Genomic DNA, 17,869 nt, shown 5'->3' on the forward strand with positions numbered 1-17,869 from the left:
AGGGGTGAAGAGCCAGCGCTTACGCGTGGTGCAGCGCTGTGTTGTTTGGTTTGTTTGACGTGTGTTCTCCAGGGCCCAGGATCCCGAGGGTTGTCAAACGAGGCTCGACCCCAGTACCCTGCAGCTTCTTTCAGCGTTCCTCATGGCCAGCGAATTGAGTTCACCGGCCATTCAGAACAACCGGGGCGAGGACGAGCACGGCCATTCCTAACAATATACTTCGCAAACTCAAACAAGCTTCGCGTCATTTACACTCCAATATTTCGTTGGATCCGCATGTTTCTTTTCTCTTTTGTTTTATATATGGAGTCATGTCGGATGTGAGAAAGGTACTATAGTGCTATAATACTATTCAGTGCTCGATCTTTCATTTCCAGCTTACGGGCTTCCTTTGTTGTTGTCACCTTCGACATGCGGGACGTATCCACTCTTCCTTTCAAGCGTCGATGCTAAATTCAAAAACCTTTTTCTTTCCTTTCTTTTTCTTCCTTTTCTTTTTCCTTGTATTCATTTTTCCGTTTCATGCGTGAAGGACAAATTCTAACATCTTGGAAAGTCACAATCTTTGAACTGGCTTTAGTATGGTTAAAGAAGTATACGTGTTTAATTCATTCCTGTTTTTCTCTCCTCATCAAAGCACCACGCGCGAATTGGGAAAGAGAGGCGGCGTCTCTGTAGCCCCGAAGGAAAACATAAGGAAGAAAGAAATAATACAAGAACATTAGAAACACCTGCGATCGCGGTAGCGGAGAACACGAAGGTGTGCGGCATTGTAAGAGCGCCATGACGGAGAGAGAGAGATAGATAGATAGAGAGAGAGAGAGAGAGAGAGAGAGAGAGAGAGAGAGAGAGAGAAACATCTTTATTATGCGAATATAGATTTGGAGAGGCGTCCTGATTCCAGAGTGCCTCGAGCTCGGGCCGCGTCCTTGCCTTCGCGATCAGCCGTTGCTGATCCTCGAGGTCGGAGCTGGCCAAGGCTTTCTCCCAAAGCTCGTTGGTGCGATAAGGGCACCGAGGATTCGGTGCTGCATGTCAGCAACCCCACGTTGTAGGCCTAGGAGACCCGGGTTTTCCGCAGAAGCGGCATTGCGGAGAGAACCCAACCAGAAGTCACCTCATAGCGCCATGAGAACTGGAATACATAGAATGTGGGTGTAGGCCAGCTGGTGCTCCATGATTTGGGAAGTCCGCAAATAACACACGAGACGAAGAAAGGGACTACACGAAGCGGAATACAGATGCGCAGATTTCGCGATGACGCCTGTTGTGTCGAAATATACTAACGAACAGGGTAAGCTAGACATCAACGAGCGCTCCAAGTTCGTCGTTCAGCCACTCTTTGTTGGGCACGTGTAGGACCCCGGGCGGAAAGTTAATTACAGAACGGAATCACTAGACGAAGGAGAAACTTTCTGATGTGGCTGTAGCGGACGCACTGTTTTTTCCGTTGTCTGAGAGGAGCGGGCGACTTCCGGCTATACGGAAACAGCTGCTCTAGCTTCCGTTTCCGATGCTCTGAAGCGCTGCCTCCGCTTTACTTATTCATCCATTCGCCCGCCGATATCTCTTCGCCCTATAGCGAGACGCTGTCACTTGAACATAAGAGGCCTTCAAGTTTCAAATACCGAACTAGAAAACCGCGTGCGTGTAGGATGTTGTTCACGTGTCGAGTCAGCGCTTCCGGAAAGGGTTAGGAGATAAAAGTTTGTGCGAGTGCGTTTTATCTTGTTGGTCGGAGTTGCCTGCCTTCCTTCATTTCGTCTTCCTTTCTTTCATTATTTATTTCTTATCACGTCCACTGCATGACGAAATCCTCTCTTAGTGATTTCCGATCCCCTAATCTTGTTCCTGCCAACTCCAACTGTGTTAACTCTTTTGCTTCGCGTTGTTAAACATTTCTGCTGGAATTATTCTACTGGCAACATCAGGCACCGTCCGAAATGACGACTGAACTTAAACGATTTGTCGGGTTTGACACTTTTTGGCAGATTGGGGAGTCTGAAAAAATAAATCTTTGACTGGAGATATCATCGAAATTAGCCTCCGCGTCTTTCCGCGTCTCTTTAATAAAGAGACGCGGAATTTGAGCTTAATTTTTGTTCGCATCGTCAACGTAACTTTTAAATGCAAGAGCGCAGCAGTGAAGACAGCAGCAGCATCTCTCGGGCTGTTAATTTTCCGATGCGACGATAGGCTGTTTAATCGACGTCTCTAGCAATGGTAGATGCTCATGAGTGCTTGTTATTATTATAATTGGGTTTGACTAATATCAAGTGCAACTTCATTTTCCTTACCGTGGCTTAATTTGTTCTTACTCTCTTGCTCATCCGAGGTTCGGCAGCGTATGTACAAATTATTACAAGCAATCATTGCCGTCGTGAGGGAGGAGGGGGGGGGTGTTCACTCTCGCAAGAGCATGCAGTCTATTTCAGACCGACCGTCGACAGAAGCTGGAATATCTGTCTAATCTCCTACATTCTGAACAGCGCATGTGCAAGTGCCCTTATTGATTACCGTGCAGTGTTGTGGAGTACTCCGTATTACTTTGCCGCACTGCACAGTGTCAGGATTGGGGGCTCAATCCCTTCGTCCGTGGTCCTTTGCCAAGATTGGAGTACGGCATGAATTCGAAGGTAGCTGGCCCATGCCGTCGTCCAACTTATTTACGCTGAGATCGTTGATGAAGTGAAGAACTGCTTCTCATCGAGAACGAGGAAAAGGGTTTATTTACAGAAATTAAATCAGTCTAACATGACTGCTTGAGAAAAAGAGTAACAGTCCAACATGACTGCATGAGAGAAGTGACTCAGTCTAACATGACTGCTCAAGAGAAGTGTGTCCAGCATTCGCACAACCACAGTTTTTATACACTCGATCCGCCGGTCCTACGACGCGGCGACTCTTCGTTTTCACATCACCAACTCGCAGCTGCTCTGAAGATCAGTTTACGTACACAAAGGCAACCACGCTCTGTACACAGAGGCAACCGCACGGGGTGCCGTTCCGGGAAACTATCGTTGCCGATCGAGCGTCGCTCATTGTTCCGAGCCACTCCGAACCGTGAGAAGCACAAAAATACGGCGTCCCCACGGCAGCTTGACCAGGCGTGTCAAATCAGCTCCGCGTTGGGGAACTCTGGAATCATTGTCCACACACCGAACTCGTCCCGTCACAATGTCGATGGGGCTGGAGGAAGGAAGCGGCTTCCAGCGCAAAGGCCGCTTCTTTGAACGCCTCCCAGCTGCAGCGACGGAGAGGGAGAGGTGCGCGTCTTGCACCCCTTGTCGTAATCGGGTGGCAAGGTGGCAATCTTGTTGCGCAACTCGCCATTCTTGACAGCGCCTCCATGGCCCGAAAAGTCTCGACTGTCTAGCGCTGACAACCGCTAGGCAGGAAGAGAACGGCTGCTGGTCAGGGGGGGATTGATGTCTTGGCTCGCAGCGACCACTTGTGCATTGATGTCACCGACCCAAAACATCCAACAAGGACAGGCAACTGCAAAATGAACCCCACAACACGGCTCTGCGCCGAGATGACGTGCATTGGCTCTCACTTTAGACTCGCTAGGCTTCAAAAAAAACAACAACAACATAAGTGCAGAAACAAAAAAAAAAATGCTGCATTTCACTATGCCAATTTCTGAAGCAAATTCCTGCTGACAAATTCAGCAATCATGGAGGGAATCCTGCTAAATGAGAGGGGATCTTCTCCGCTTAATAAATTTAACACTAGTAACCCTAAAATTTAGGCGGGACCCCCAAACGCAGAATTCAAATTAGCCTGCTCAAACCATCCGCATTGCTATGCAACTTTCCCTTCTTATATCTAACGGAGAAGTTGTACTCTTGGAGAGTGAGGCTCCATCGGAGCAAGCGGCCGTTTTTGTGTGACATTTGATTGAGCCACGTCAGAGGACAGTGGTCGGTCTCGAAGATGAACTTCGCTCCGTACAAGTAACACGACAACTTCTGGGCGGCCCAAACCAAACAAGCGCATTCCTTCTCTGAAGCGCTGTAGGCTTCCTCTCTTACATTTAGTTTACGGCTGGCGTAAAGGATAGGATGCTCCTCGTTATCGTCGCCGACCTGACTAAGTACCACGCCCATACCTCTGTCGCTTGCGTCGCATTGAACTATGAATTCCTTTGTGTAGTCTGGCGCGCGAAGCACAGGGCGAGAAACCAATAGCCTTTTCAAACTTTGGAAAGCGTTCTCTTTGTCCTTATCCCAGTGTACGTTACTCGGTGCTCCCTTTCGGAGGCCGTCTGTTAATGGACTTGCCAATTGCGAGTAATTCGGAATGTACCGTTGATAATACCCCACAAGTCCCAAAAATGAACGAACGTCCGTTTTCGTGCGCGGCTGAGAAAAATCTCCAATCGTCGCTATTTTCAGCTCAGCCGGCCGTCTCATGTCCTGACCGACAACATGGCCCAGATAAGTAACCTGTGAACAACCGAACCTACACTTTTCCGCTTTCATCGTTAAGCCGGCTTCAAACGTACGAAGCCTCGCATTCTTGTCGTAATAGACTTTGGCGTTCTTTTGAGCTATTGCCATGTTCTTTCCGACTAGTTCTTGGTTTGCGCTTAGCCGTTCCAGTAAATTTAGCACGTATTCAACCACGGTTGGACTCTCCCCTCTTTCCTCCCACATCTCTCTTAACATTCTCAGTGGAGACCGGAGTGTCCTCCCATACACTAGTTCTGCTGGTGAGAACCCTGTCGCCTCACATGGAACTGTTCGCAAAGCAAACAAAGTTGCCGGCAGACAGTTCTCCCAGTCCTCCTTGTGCTCGTAACATAGCGCACGCAAAACTCGCTTAAGCACCGAATGCCACCTCTCTACACTGTTTGACTGAGGGTGATAGACAGAACTGTGAATTAACTTTACCCCGCACTTTTGCAAGAATGTGGAAGTCAGTGCGCTCGTGAATACTGACCCTTGATCTGCCTGAATTTCGGCTGGAAACCCAACTCGTGCAAATACTGTCAAAAGCGCGTCTACTACTTCAGTGGAGCTGAGCTCTTTCAAAGGGATTGCTTCTGGAAACTTGGTGGCCGGACACAGCATGGTAAACAAGTACCTGTAGCCTGATTTTGTTTTTGGAAGAGGCCCTACCGTGTCTATTACAAGTCGTCTGAAAGGCTCTGTTATTAAGGGCACTACCTTCAGTGGAGCTTTCCAAGTCTCTCCTGGTTTACCAGAACGCTGGCAGGCGTCGCATGATCTTACAAAGTTTTCTACATCTTTGAAACAGCCAGGCCAGTAGTATTCCATAAGCAATCTTTCCTTTGATTTGTTTATGCCTAGGTGGCCGGACCACCCATTTCCATGACAAAGACTCAAAAGGTCCTCCCTATACTTAGTAGGTATGACTAACTGATCTAAAATCCTACCCTTTCGATCTCTGTAATGCCGATACAACAAACCTCCTCTCTCATGTACCGTTACGTTGCGCCTAGCAATGCCTTCTTTAGCTGTGTCACGTAATCTAGCTAAGCTCTCATCATTCTTTTGCTCAGCTGCCAGTGACTCTCTATCCACGCGTAAGAGTTGATCAAAGTTCTTTGAGGCCGGTGATAATAACGACCCTGTCTCGCTTGGGAGCGCGTCTGCTTGCTCTTCCTGCAGGCTAGAACTCTGACACTCTAGTGCTACGCTCTCATTGAGCTGGTCAGCTGGCAGGCTCTCCTCAACTGTTCTTTTGTCCCTCGGGCCTAGCTCGGATTCGGGTATCGAAGTTATCCCCTTTTCTGCTTCCGCTGGAGGAGCTTGAGCATTTTCAGCCGAAAGCGCCGCGATCTTACGAGCTTGGCCTCGGGTCAATGCCTGTACTATGCCCTCTCCCAGTTTGAGCCCTCTGTCACGCAGTAACTGATTCGAACGATTCGAAAAGATGTAGGGACACTGCAGTGACAAAAATTTGGAAACTGCAGCCTCAGTCTCTAGCTCCCCGAATGGTCCACTGATTTTGACTTTGGCCATGGGCAGACACACGCTGTGTTCTTCTACAACCTGTTTTATCCATGCTACTTCTCCGGTGAAGTCATCTACCATCACGTAAGACGGATGGACAATGTCGAGCGTGGCGGCACTGTCTCTTAGCACTCGGCATGGTTTTCCATTAACTTGCAGGTCGTGGAGATATGGACTTAAAAGTTCCATATTCTCATCCTTTTCCTCCACGTAGGAAAAAACTACGCTTGGCTTCTCGCAGTTTACAGCTATATGTCCCAGTTTGTGGCATTTGTAACAGCGAATTGGTCTGACAGATTCGAATTTTCTTTTCTGTTCTTTTTGTGCGGTTTCTCCGTTAAGTTTCTCCTCGCTCTTTTCTGCGGGTTTTTCCGCCATGTCTACAGGCTCGGATCGTCTAGTTTGTGCACCCTTTTTGAACGGAAATGGTTTCCGCGGTCCATTTCGACCGTCCCAGTTTCCCTCCTCGGCGTTCAACTTTCTACGGGTTGCGTACTCTTCGGCTAATTCAGCCGCCCTTTCCACAGTGTTTACATTACCTCTGTCTTGCACCCACAGTTTCACAGCTTGGGGGATGGTTTTGTAAAACTGCTCTAGACACATGCATTCAATGATCATGTCTCTGCTGTCGTACGCTTCCGCGCTTTTAAGCCACTCGACTAGGTTGGCCTTTAAGCTATATGCAAACTCCGGATAGCCCTCGCTATCTTTCTTGCCTGTGCTCCTAAACCTTTGCCGAAAAGCTTCGGCTGAAAGGCGGTATTTCTTCAGGAGACTAGCCTTAACTTTTGCATAATCATATGCATCATGCGCACTCAATCTGGCGATTACTTCCGCCGCCTCACACGGCAACATAGACAGCAACCGCTGTGGCCATGTACTCGGGCCGAAGTTCATCTTCTCGCAAGTCCTTTCAAAATTGCTTAGGAACAAGCCTATGTCGGTCCCGACCTCAAATGGCTTTAATAGCCTGTCCATGCGGTACGATTCTGCCTCACTTGATCGACCCAGAGCGCCTTCACTTCCTTGAGGCAACTCCAAACGTTTGCTTTCAAGTTCAAGTTGCATTTTCCTTAACTGAAACTCGCGATCTTTATCGCGTTCCTCTCTCTCTCGGTTTTCTCTGTCCCGTTCTTCTCTTTCTTTTTCCCGTTTCTCTCTCTTTTTGAGAAGTTCCAATCCCATTTCAATATCTTGCTCACTGGCCTGATTGGAAATTAGCTCCAATAATTCCGATTTGAGCATTTCCTTGCGTACATCTAGGCCCAGTTCCTCACCAACAATCAACAACTCGTCTCTCAGCAGTGTCCTTAACTCCATGACTGCTGCTTTACTGCCTTGATTCTGCTCTCTAAATCTAGCTAGGAAGACACAACCTAGCTAACACACAACAATCTAGCTTCCCTACTGTTCTAAACAGAACAACCACAAAATGAAGCCTAGAGAGTCAAAGCAAAAACCAAGCACTCACCGCAGATACAGCACCATGTCGCAAAGTCCATCTCACCGCTGTCAGCCAGTTGTCAGGATTGGGGGCTCAATCCCTTCGTCCGTGGTCCTTTGCCAAGATTGGAGTACGGCATGAATTCGAAGGTAGCTGGCCCATGCCGTCGTCCAACTTATTTACGCTGAGATCGTTGATGAAGTGAAGAACTGCTTCTCATCGAGAACGAGGAAAAGGGTTTATTTACAGAAATTAAATCAGTCTAACATGACTGCTTGAGAAAAAGAGTAACAGTCCAACATGACTGCATGAGAGAAGTGACTCAGTCTAACATGACTGCTCAAGAGAAGTGTGTCCAGCATTCGCACAACCACAGTTTTTATACACTCGATCCGCCGGTCCTACGACGCGGCGACTCTTCGTTTTCACATCACCAACTCGCAGCTGCTCTGAAGATCAGTTTACGTACACAAAGGCAACCACGCTCTGTACACAGAGGCAACCGCACGGGGTGCCGTTCCGGGAAACTATCGTTGCCGATCGAGCGTCGCTCATTGTTCCGAGCCACTCCGAACCGTGAGAAGCACAAAAATACGGCGTCCCCACGGCAGCTTGACCAGGCGTGTCAAATCAGCTCCGCGTTGGGGAACTCTGGAATCATTGTCCACACACCGAACTCGTCCCGTCACAATGTCGATGGGGCTGGAGGAAGGAAGCGGGTTCCAGCGCAAAGGCCGCTTCTTTGAACGCCTCCCAGCTGCAGCGACGGAGAGGGAGAGGTGCGCGTCTTGCACCCCTTGTCGTAATCGGGTGGCAAGGTGGCAATCTTGTTGCGCAACTCGCCATTCTTGACAACAGCGACTGAACAAAGCATGTGGAGGCTCCAGCGTCAATCGTACGCCCACTAAACCAGCTTATCTGCATAGGAAAGCTGATCAAACGCAATAATCACGTATGAGGAGTGACCTGACAAACATCGCTTCGCGAGCCTAAAGAATGGAGGGAAATGTAGACTCCTTTGCTGAAATGTAGACACTGCTGAAAGGAGTAAGAACAAGTGCTCCCTGTATAATAACTTACCCGCTTTCACATTTGGGAAGCAACTGCTTTCCCGCATAGCATGGGCATCGCTATGGTTAGTATTGACGACAAAAAAATCTGCGTAATATTTTTTGTTTGCTTTATCTGACCTATAAATGTAGGAACTCTAGGAAGCAAGTGCATATTATGTATAAATCAGATTTTTTTTTCAGTATTCACACTAAAAATAGCAAATTATGACTTTTATTTCTGTTCCTTGAGGTGTTCTTAAAAGTTTCACGCAAGAATTTTGAAGAAATAGTCTAAGCAATTGTGATTTCTATACGCCCGCTCAAAATACCAGTGATGAAATACCAGTAGACTTTCCAACTACTACGTCTTGAAATAACATGTTAAATGCACCGACAGTGAACACATTTCTAGCGGTAAAGAAAGAGTTAAGGCTAAAAAAATAAAAGCCATGAGAGCACAAGAGTTCACATTGGATACACACCGTGGCTTCTTGTGCCCTTGTGATTTCTATATTTGCGCTAACTCACCTTCATAGGATGGGACATGTTCACATGGCAACCGTAATCCAGTTGTGTTGCCTGCCGCAAGCGACATAATTTATTTCTGTAAAACAGAATCACCTGGTGTTCTGCCGGATGGAACAGCACCACAAATAGGGACCAGCGTCGTTTTCGTGTACGGTAAACTGGGCTGACTCAACACCCTTTAGGCTGGGCTGGCTCAACACCCTTTAGGCTAGCTAGTCTGGAGGGTGTTGCCTGGCAGCTGCCGTTTCGCTGCCTTTTCGGCCATCACGTGACCAGGCAGCGAGCGTTCGCTCGGGACCGAAGCCCGGCGATGGGGGCGTGAGAGGCGTGATGACGGGTGTGTATACACCCCTCGGGTCTCGTAAACATCGTCTCCGTCAGGCACGAAGAGCAGGCACGTGTTCTTCCAGCCAGGACTTCAACGACCGCGACGGTGGGCGCCGCTCCTTAGGTGCTGGTGCTCATCGCGGTGGCGCCTGGCACTGACTGTAACGTTTCGAGGATTCTTCGAGCCCGCGCGGGGGCTGTTACGCAACGGCGCCTGCGACGTTACCGTTGGACGCAACGAAAAGCGTGTAGTAGATTTCCGCGCGGATATTTCGACGTATGCAGCGAAGGAGGAGGAGAGGAACTGCGCAAGCGATATATTTTCAAGTATATTAGGTCATTCATCTGGTCTCGCTTCTCAGTTGCACAGTGCTCTTTTATTGGCAATTTGAACTTGGCGAGCTGATTTCATTTTTTTTTTCTGAAATAATTAGCTGTCCGTGCAACCACCGGATTCTTGGCCCATTCACCCTATATAGTAGGTACGAGCCATGTTTTGGAGGCGTCATCACCATCGTTAATCGATTTACCACAGCTTTTCTTTTACTGTGTCTTAATCTTACTGTGTACGTTATTCTTGATGATGTGTTAGCATCTGCCATCTACAGTGCTTCCTGTATGCTCTGGGGGAGAATTTATTTATTTATTTTGTTTATTTATTTATACATATTGCAGCGCAATTTGCGCTATAGCAGGAGTGTGTTAAGAAAAGGTACAGAAAATACATTGGAGTATACAGCGGTAAACACAAGTGAACGCTTTTAAAGAGCACTGATGAAAGAAAATGAAAGAAAAATACACAAGAAGTTATACAAATGCTGCCAGACATGGGTGAGCACGATTATGCATCTAGGATGGCGGTTGCAAAAATTTGGGATGAGCATGAGCGAATGGACCCAGGTAATGAATAGCTAAATTACTGAACTACTGACACGCGTGTTGGGGAAACGTTATACCGCCTGGTTTTCACACGGAAAAGGACGGCACATTGCAAATACTGCAGCTTGTGAAAACAATTTCAAGAACCTCGTTTAATTTGATCCTGAAATCGATATCCATCTGACGGACTCGGCGTCGCCGACGTTACCGGGACGTCATGGCACATCTGACGTCGTGTAGTAATTTGTTGACTGGACTGGAAAACTTTATTATGGTCGTGCAGGACGAGCTTATAGCGCGTAAACGTCGTGTAGCTGCCAGGCTATAGGTGCAGCGATGTTGCTTAAACAAGAATGTTGCGCGCCTTTCTCCTCACTGGGGCGCTCGCGTGTCCCACAGGATTGCAGGAACGGAGCCAGCTGGGATGTTGTCACATGACGTCACGACGCATCCAAGATCTGGGTGTCGAAAGCGGTTCGCTGAAACGAGAATTGTTGCAAAATACTATAAAGGCCATAGCTAACGCTCCTCAGTCGTTATATATATATATATCATTTCGGATGTTGGGACCTTCATACAGCGCAAAAATAAATAAATAAATGAGTAAATTGAAGTGACGAGTCGATAATGTGACGTCAATGCTCTTTTAATACTTTGAACGGATAACCGTAGGCCGACTGCAGCTGCAGGATGGCCGCCGAAGGGAGGCCAGGGAGCCGCCGTTGAGGGCAGCGGAGGATTAGTTGGAATGATAGGATTTATGGATTTGCGGCCGCATAGATGGATTCGGTGACGCATGACGGGAGTAATTAAAGGTCTCTCGGAGAGGAGGCCTTCTACCTGCTTTTGGCCAGCTTATATCGGCAGGGGACGATGATGAGTAAAACCATAAATGTGCCATTACACACGCGAACCGCATATGCGTGCGCACGATTTCTGATATTTTTGTGTCTTTGTGTGCGGTTTTTTTCTGTTTGCACGCGCGTGCGCGCGGTCTCGTACGTGTTGCATCGTACGTGTTGCAGTTTATGAGGAGGGTGCAGCGGAACCTTTAGGCCGAAAGCAGAGGAAGGTGTGGCGAAAGGGTTAAGAGGAAAGCGGAGTTTCCGGCGGCAACCAAGCATGCGGCGAGCGCGGAAACAGCGCTGGCGTGGGCTTCGGACACACTGCGCATGCGCTACTTCGCCTGCGGCGGCGCTGCCAATATGGATAATGCGCTCTACACGAGCCACGCCTTCCCGTGTTTCCCTTCTTTCTGTACAATGAGCGACGCAACCGGTGGAAATGCTTCGTCTGCCGTTGCTGCTAAACGTGCTGCCCGAGCAGAGGCTCAACTCCGCCACCGAGATAACCGAGTTCAGAATCAAATTCTTTGCCGCAATATATCGCGAGTTCGAAACACCTAAACCTGCGCTCAAAACTCGCATTACAGAGTATGGTAATTGTCAGAGAAATTTTTTTTAGAGCGCAGCTTTTAGGCGCTCGTTATTGCGGTGAGCGTCGGTGTCGTACCTCGTAACCGAGTGAACGAGCATACAGAAAGTAGAGAGCCAACGCGGAGGGAAGCGGGCGATGAAAGACTGCGAGAGAGAAGATAGCGTGAGGAGGAAAGCGGAGGAGGAGGGCGCTGTGGGACCGTGAGGCGGAAAACGGAGGAGGGTGGCTGAAGCGTGAGAACATGGAGGAAGGAAACTCAGGAGAGGCCCTGACGTCGCTCTTTGTGAAGCTAAAGTGAAGCGGGAAGTTGCCGTTTCTCATGGCGCTGCTCCGCCTATCGGGCCAGCTCTCCTCTCTTGTTTGCATTTCTCGCGAGACCACGCCGCGCTGCGCGCAACCGGGCTGCCCTGACGCGCGCGCTCCGCAGCAATACTAAACAATCGTTAGCACGTTAGCATGATTCCGTCAAAGAGGGCAAAACTTCCCACGAATATTCCTTCGTCCGTTACTATTGCCGTGGCGCGTTACATTGCGTCAGCGTTGCATGCGCGTTCATTTCACGAACTTTAGTTCCTCCTGTCCCACCTGGCCACAGCAACATCCGGTTGAGCACGGTCCAGATAACGCAGCGCAACAAAACACGGAGACCAACGCTGCCCGCACGGCGCCTTTGCCACGGTATGAAACCTGCGGTGCAACACGTGTGAGCGCACAGAACAATAACAAAGCCGCCACGCCACTGTGGCCCGAAAGGCGTGGCCGCTACAGCAAAGAAAAAAAAACAGCCAGAGAAAGGAGAACCTACTACGTCATTTCCTCCACGCTTTTCTCCTAGCGCGCGGAAGGGGTAGGGCCTCCCCTCTGTTTCCTTCCTCCATGCGTGAGAAGAAAAGCGTATAGTGCTGCGCAAGACGGACTATGGCGGCGAGGGCTACTGGATGGCTCCAGGGCAGCGCTTGTCGTTAGGGTGCCTCGATGCGGTCTCTCGCCTCCGCTCCATCGCGGGGGCGCGCGTCGGGGCACTCTACGCGTCATCGGTTTACCAAAGCGCTTCATATGCGGATGTCTGTCTGCGGCGGCTGCTTTGAATCGCATCCCCTCATCAGCCGTGCGCTGCCTATTAGCGAGGCATTCGCGCCACAGTTCGCTCCGTTTGGAACATGCCGCACGATAAATCGTTTGCATCAGCGAATATATCGCCAAATGAAAACACGTATAGAGCTGCCCTCAAATTTCGCATTAGGGAGCATCGTAATCGTTGGTGAAGTTTTCTTTTTTTTTTTATGTGTCACAGTCTTCAATGTCGGTATCGTCGTCGTCGTCGTCGTCGTCGTCGTCGTCGTCGTCATCATCATCATCATCATCATCATCATTATCAAAGTTACTACGAGAGGGTGCACGTTTTCATGGCGTTCCGTTGCCGCGACATGTGTCTGTAGACATTACTTCTCGATTAGCGAAGCGAAAGGTTGCCACGGCGGCCGCATTTCGATGGGGGCGAAATGCGAAAACACCCGTGTGCTTAGATTTAGGTGCACGTTAAAGAACCCCAGGTGGTCGAAATTTCCGGAGTCCTCCACTACGGCGTGCCTCATAATCAGAAAGTGGTTTTGGGCACGTAAAACCCCAAATATTATTATTATTACGAAAGGTTAGGAAGAACAGGCTCATGGCAGGGAAGTGCGGCTGACAGCGCTGGGGGCTTGTTTTCATTATTCGCCCTGCGAAAGAGCGGTCAGGGGAAAGTGGCTCCCTAATGAAACTCGCTGTGTTTTCTCGCCTCTGTGTGTGCGCGGGGTGTCAGTGATCGAGCATGGCGCCGTTGTTTCCTCTCCCCTGTGTGCAGGCTTCCCGATTGCGTGAAGGAACGGGTGCGCCCCCTTCTGCCGGTGAGTGGAATTTTTTTTTTTTTTCGTTTTCTTTCGCGCATGGTACGCGCGTGTCTGCTGCTCTCGACGGCGACTTGCGTGATCCGGGCGTAGTCTGGGGCCGCGGCTACAGGTTGCCGCAGCGAGCGAAGCCCTCGACCTGCTGGTGTTGCTTTTGTAACGACCCTCGAAACGGAACAGTCGAGGGTCGAATTTTTTTCTACGCAAAGATTACTGGAGATTACTGGAAGGAACCGTTCCCATGCAATAGAAAGGACACGACCAAGTTAGTTGTGTGCTGTTGCATTAAGTCCTGCGCCAACACTAGCTAAGACCCATCTAGTGGTGGGTGACTTCTCGAGTTTGTATAGTTGCTTGCAGTTTCTGTCCAGCTAACTTGGCGTAACCGTTAATGAACACGCTCCTCAAGTCTCGGAGCCCCGTGGCATGACTATAGAGTGAAGTGTGAGAGAAAAAAATAATAGAAAAAGCACGCTGTTGAGTTGGGGACGGGAAATAACGTGGTCTGACCTCTTCGCGTTTCATTCTGGCGGGCGTACGTGTACGGGCTCATATACACCGAGCTGTAGCAAGACTTTGTATGTTTGCGCGCGTGCTTCACGACGCACCCGCAGAGTAAACGCTGAGCGGGCCAAAAAAAGAAGACGCGACGCCCGTCAATGTCTCAGTCTGCGTCGCTCAGTTCGCTTAATTCACTCCAGATTTTTGTAAACACATTCATAAGAGACCTCGTCCGCTTAAGTGCTTTGTTGGTTTATAATGAACTTCCAGATTTTTAGCCTATAGCGTTCGCCCCATCTTGCTGTATACAGCTGTGCATGCGTGACTCGGCGCGCGCAAGCGCGCGTAGAAGCATCTGGATGATTTTCGTTTGTTTTCTTAAAGCAGGAGTCAAGCTCGACAAAAAAAAAAGAAAGAAAAAGAAAGACAGCCCGTTCTTCGCTTCTGAAAGCGCGAACAGCGGGTCCCTTGTTTCGTGTTTCCAGCAAGGAGGGCTTTACGCGAGTGTATGTAACACGGCGTTTCAGAGCCCAAGGTAAGTTTTTTTGTGCCACAGGTGGTTTACGTCGGACGAACCTCGGGCTGAAAAAGAGAGCTCCACCGCCTCCCGCGGGGGCCCCGCCACGCTTTGTATTCCCTGTGGCCCTCCCCTCTGGGCCCTTCTCTGACGGTGCCTTCAGTAGTAAACGGATTTATCGCCGGGAACTCGGCGTGCCTCTGGTCTTATATACAGGGCCCTTATGTCAGTGGTGACTTTGCGCCCGCGCTCTATACTTGGTTGCCTGGGAGACGGCGAAGATAAAGAATAAAAGGTACAGAGGATGTATGTGCGCCTTATCGTTTCCCTTAGCTCACGTATCAGCGAGCCGCTATGCCGCTGGCTTCGGTTGCAGCCTCCCGCAGCATCTTCTCGACCAGAACAGTTATGTGGACACTGTAGGTAAGCACTTAAGTGAGTTTAGGCTGAAAAGGTATTCTTTCAGATCACTTGTACTTTCGTCAGTTTCGCGGTAATGGGTCGAATACTAAAGGTGTAAAATGAAGGCGAAACTTCCATTACCGTGACCCCGTTGTCCGTACGTCAGTGTGACGTCACGGATTTGGAAGTATATCATCTGAATCGTTATGGCGCCGTAAATGTTATTAAAACATGCCAGTTCCGCTCTTCGGCTTCTTTAGAATGCCGTTTAATCCGTACTACTTTGCGATAATGTTACCTACACCCGAGCAGACGTCATCGAAATCTGTGTCGTCACGCTGTGCCGGTGCGGGAACTTCGAGATGGCGTCGGCCACCCGTATTGCGTCGCCGCGTCTCTTTTTTTTTTTTTCTTATGAAGCATCCTCTCGTGGCAAGAGTGGACGTTGAACGCTGAACCTTTTTCTTTCGTGTCAGTTTCCATTAAATGATGCTCGCAATGGGCGACAAATTGGGAGGGGGGGGGGGCTTTAAAACTATAGGTGCTCAGCTTTAAGATGATCGCTCGTAGGGCATCCGCGCGCTTATTATTTCTTTAATTTCCATATACTGTCGGCCGTAAAAGGACGTACAACAAATTTGCACACCATGTTCAGTACTGAAGTAAAATTAAATAGGAAAAGAATTGTCACTGTGCCAGTGATGATGAGCGTAACAAGCTATACATAAACACCTCAGGATACATTTTAGAACATTATACGAATGCCCGCATGATATTTACGAAATGCATATTTTATAAAAGTATTTCATCACACTGTCATCAAACTTGTCTATGCAACAGGAATCTAAGACAGTGGTAGACATTTCCATTCCTCGCTCATTCTCGAAAAAAAAAAATGTGTGTAGTCAAGTTGTTCATTGTAGGAAGTAGCGTACCCTGCTGAACAAAGCGGCGCACACGAACGGTATATACGTAAAGCAGGCGTACACCGCACTTCCTGGCCATTCCCTCACAAGTGTGCCAAACACTTTCACAGAAGGAGATGATAATGGTGATGGCGAAGAATAATAATAATAATAAGATGATGATTATGGTGATGATGAGCCTTCAAAACAAAGGGCACGTGCCTATAATGGATGACTGGCCAAGAATCCGGTGATTGTGCGCCTAGATAATTGCTGGAAAGTATGAAGAACTGGAAAAGGTAAAACGGAAGAAACGACTATTGTGTAATTGGGAAGTCAGACCAGACGGATGGATGAATGCATTTCCGAGTGTCCGAATAAATTTTTTTTAAAAGAGGCAGGAATATAATTAAAGATAAGGTTCCCTGAATGATGTAGACTGGAATGAATTTATAATTATAATAGCGATAGTAAGAAGAGCAGGGATCAGCAGGGTAGAATTTCTTGGTCTCTTCTTTGTCAGTCGAAAGGATTGTGACAGCGTCCGTCGCCGATGCCGCCGACTGCTGGAGAAAGACCCGCCCTGCCCACTGACCCCGTGTTTCGCTGGTGCACCGTCTATACACCTGTATGTAGGTGCAGTGGTTTCTCAAGGATCACGCGAGTCGATCACGTACGTAGTCTTGACGTGATCATTGTTTGCTGCTAAATATTGTTACGGAGCGATCTGTACATGGACGAACGTGGTACTTGGCAGAGCGACGAAGACGGCGATGACGGCGCTTGCACGTAGGCCGGATCAGACATCTTCTCTTGCCCCAGCTTTGTTTTGTAAATATTTTGCAAATATATCCTTCGCTTACATCTCGCCTCCGTCACAATATGAAACCAACGTGCCTTGGTAACGCAGCATCGATATATCAACAACACACACGCACGCGCACACACACTCAGACGGTAAAAATAAAATAAGAAAGACTAGAAGTGAGGAAGACAGTGGAAAATTGTTTTGGTTTTCCCTGTCGTCATGCTTGTTTTTGTGCTAATGTCCAATGCCAAATAAGTAAGAACCCGAAGTAGGTGTTGTATAGCTTTCGCACTAACATGCGTGCAGAATTGTGTATTGATTCGCGAAAGCATGGTGTACGTAACAGCTGCAAGTAAATAATAGCCGGAGCCTGACATAAGGAGCCTCCCGTGTTGAGCTGCCTTGGTCTTTTTTTTCTCTCTCTCTCTCGCTCGATTATACCTTTCATTCCTCTTTCCTCTCTTTACAACCGCGACCTTGTGGTCGACATGTGCCGTGGTTGGCAAGCACGACCGCTGCTATAAGCCGTCCCTCCCTCTTGCTGCCGAGTGCATAGGGAGTGCATATACGAGCGCGTGTTTTCTCAGGCGGCGGCCGCCGCCGTCTCTGCGCATGTCTGCGCTTTCACAGCTCCGAAGTGCTGCTCCATTCGAGTCCCATTAGGTGTCGCAAACGCTATGGACGGGCAGTTGGCGGCGCCGGAACTCTTCTCGCAGCCTATTCTCCGTGCCTTGCCGCTGCAGGAGGCGGGCGGGCAGAGCTGTGCACATGCATGGACGCTCGCCGCCGATGCACGAGGCGCACACCACGACCGTCACGCGTACGCGCTGCTGGCCCCCTCGTCGTCTTCGTCGTTGTGTATAGGGGGCGGGTAGACGCGCCGTGTCCTTGGGACGCTGCCCGGGCCGCCTTTCGCCCGATCTCGATGTGCCGCCTTCTCGCCTTTCTATTCGCGTCGGACAATCAGTGCCGCCAGACCTGACGAGGGACCGCGAGCTTTGGTTTTTCAAAGCTCCGACCTTCCGGCAGCGTGTCGCGACGAGCGTTTAACAACATAGACGAATCCCGAGAGAGCCGTTGCGGCGCTCGTGTGTGTTACGCCTGGCTTGTCGCTTTCGCTGCCCGATATCTGCGGCGGGAGCAAGCGAGTGAGCGCAGGAGCAGTTTGCGCGTGCGTGCGCCGCGAGCATCGAAAGCTT

General features: G+C 49.3%; 1 protein-coding gene across 2 annotated transcripts in view; it reads left to right on the forward strand.

The window, feature by feature from the left end:
* LOC135902581 (uncharacterized) overlaps positions 1-17,869 on the forward strand; it is a 593,127-nt gene that overhangs the window by 62,008 nt on the left and 513,250 nt on the right. For both annotated transcript variants that reach the window (XM_065432776.2, XM_065432767.2), the window contains exon 2: positions 13,495-13,537. The gene's annotated coding sequence lies outside the window, so the exon portion shown is untranslated. The remainder of the gene's footprint in view (positions 1-13,494; positions 13,538-17,869) is intronic.

Source organism: Dermacentor albipictus, chromosome 3 (genome assembly GCF_038994185.2).
Source record: "Dermacentor albipictus isolate Rhodes 1998 colony chromosome 3, USDA_Dalb.pri_finalv2, whole genome shotgun sequence".
Taxonomy (NCBI): domain Eukaryota; kingdom Metazoa; phylum Arthropoda; class Arachnida; order Ixodida; family Ixodidae; genus Dermacentor; species Dermacentor albipictus.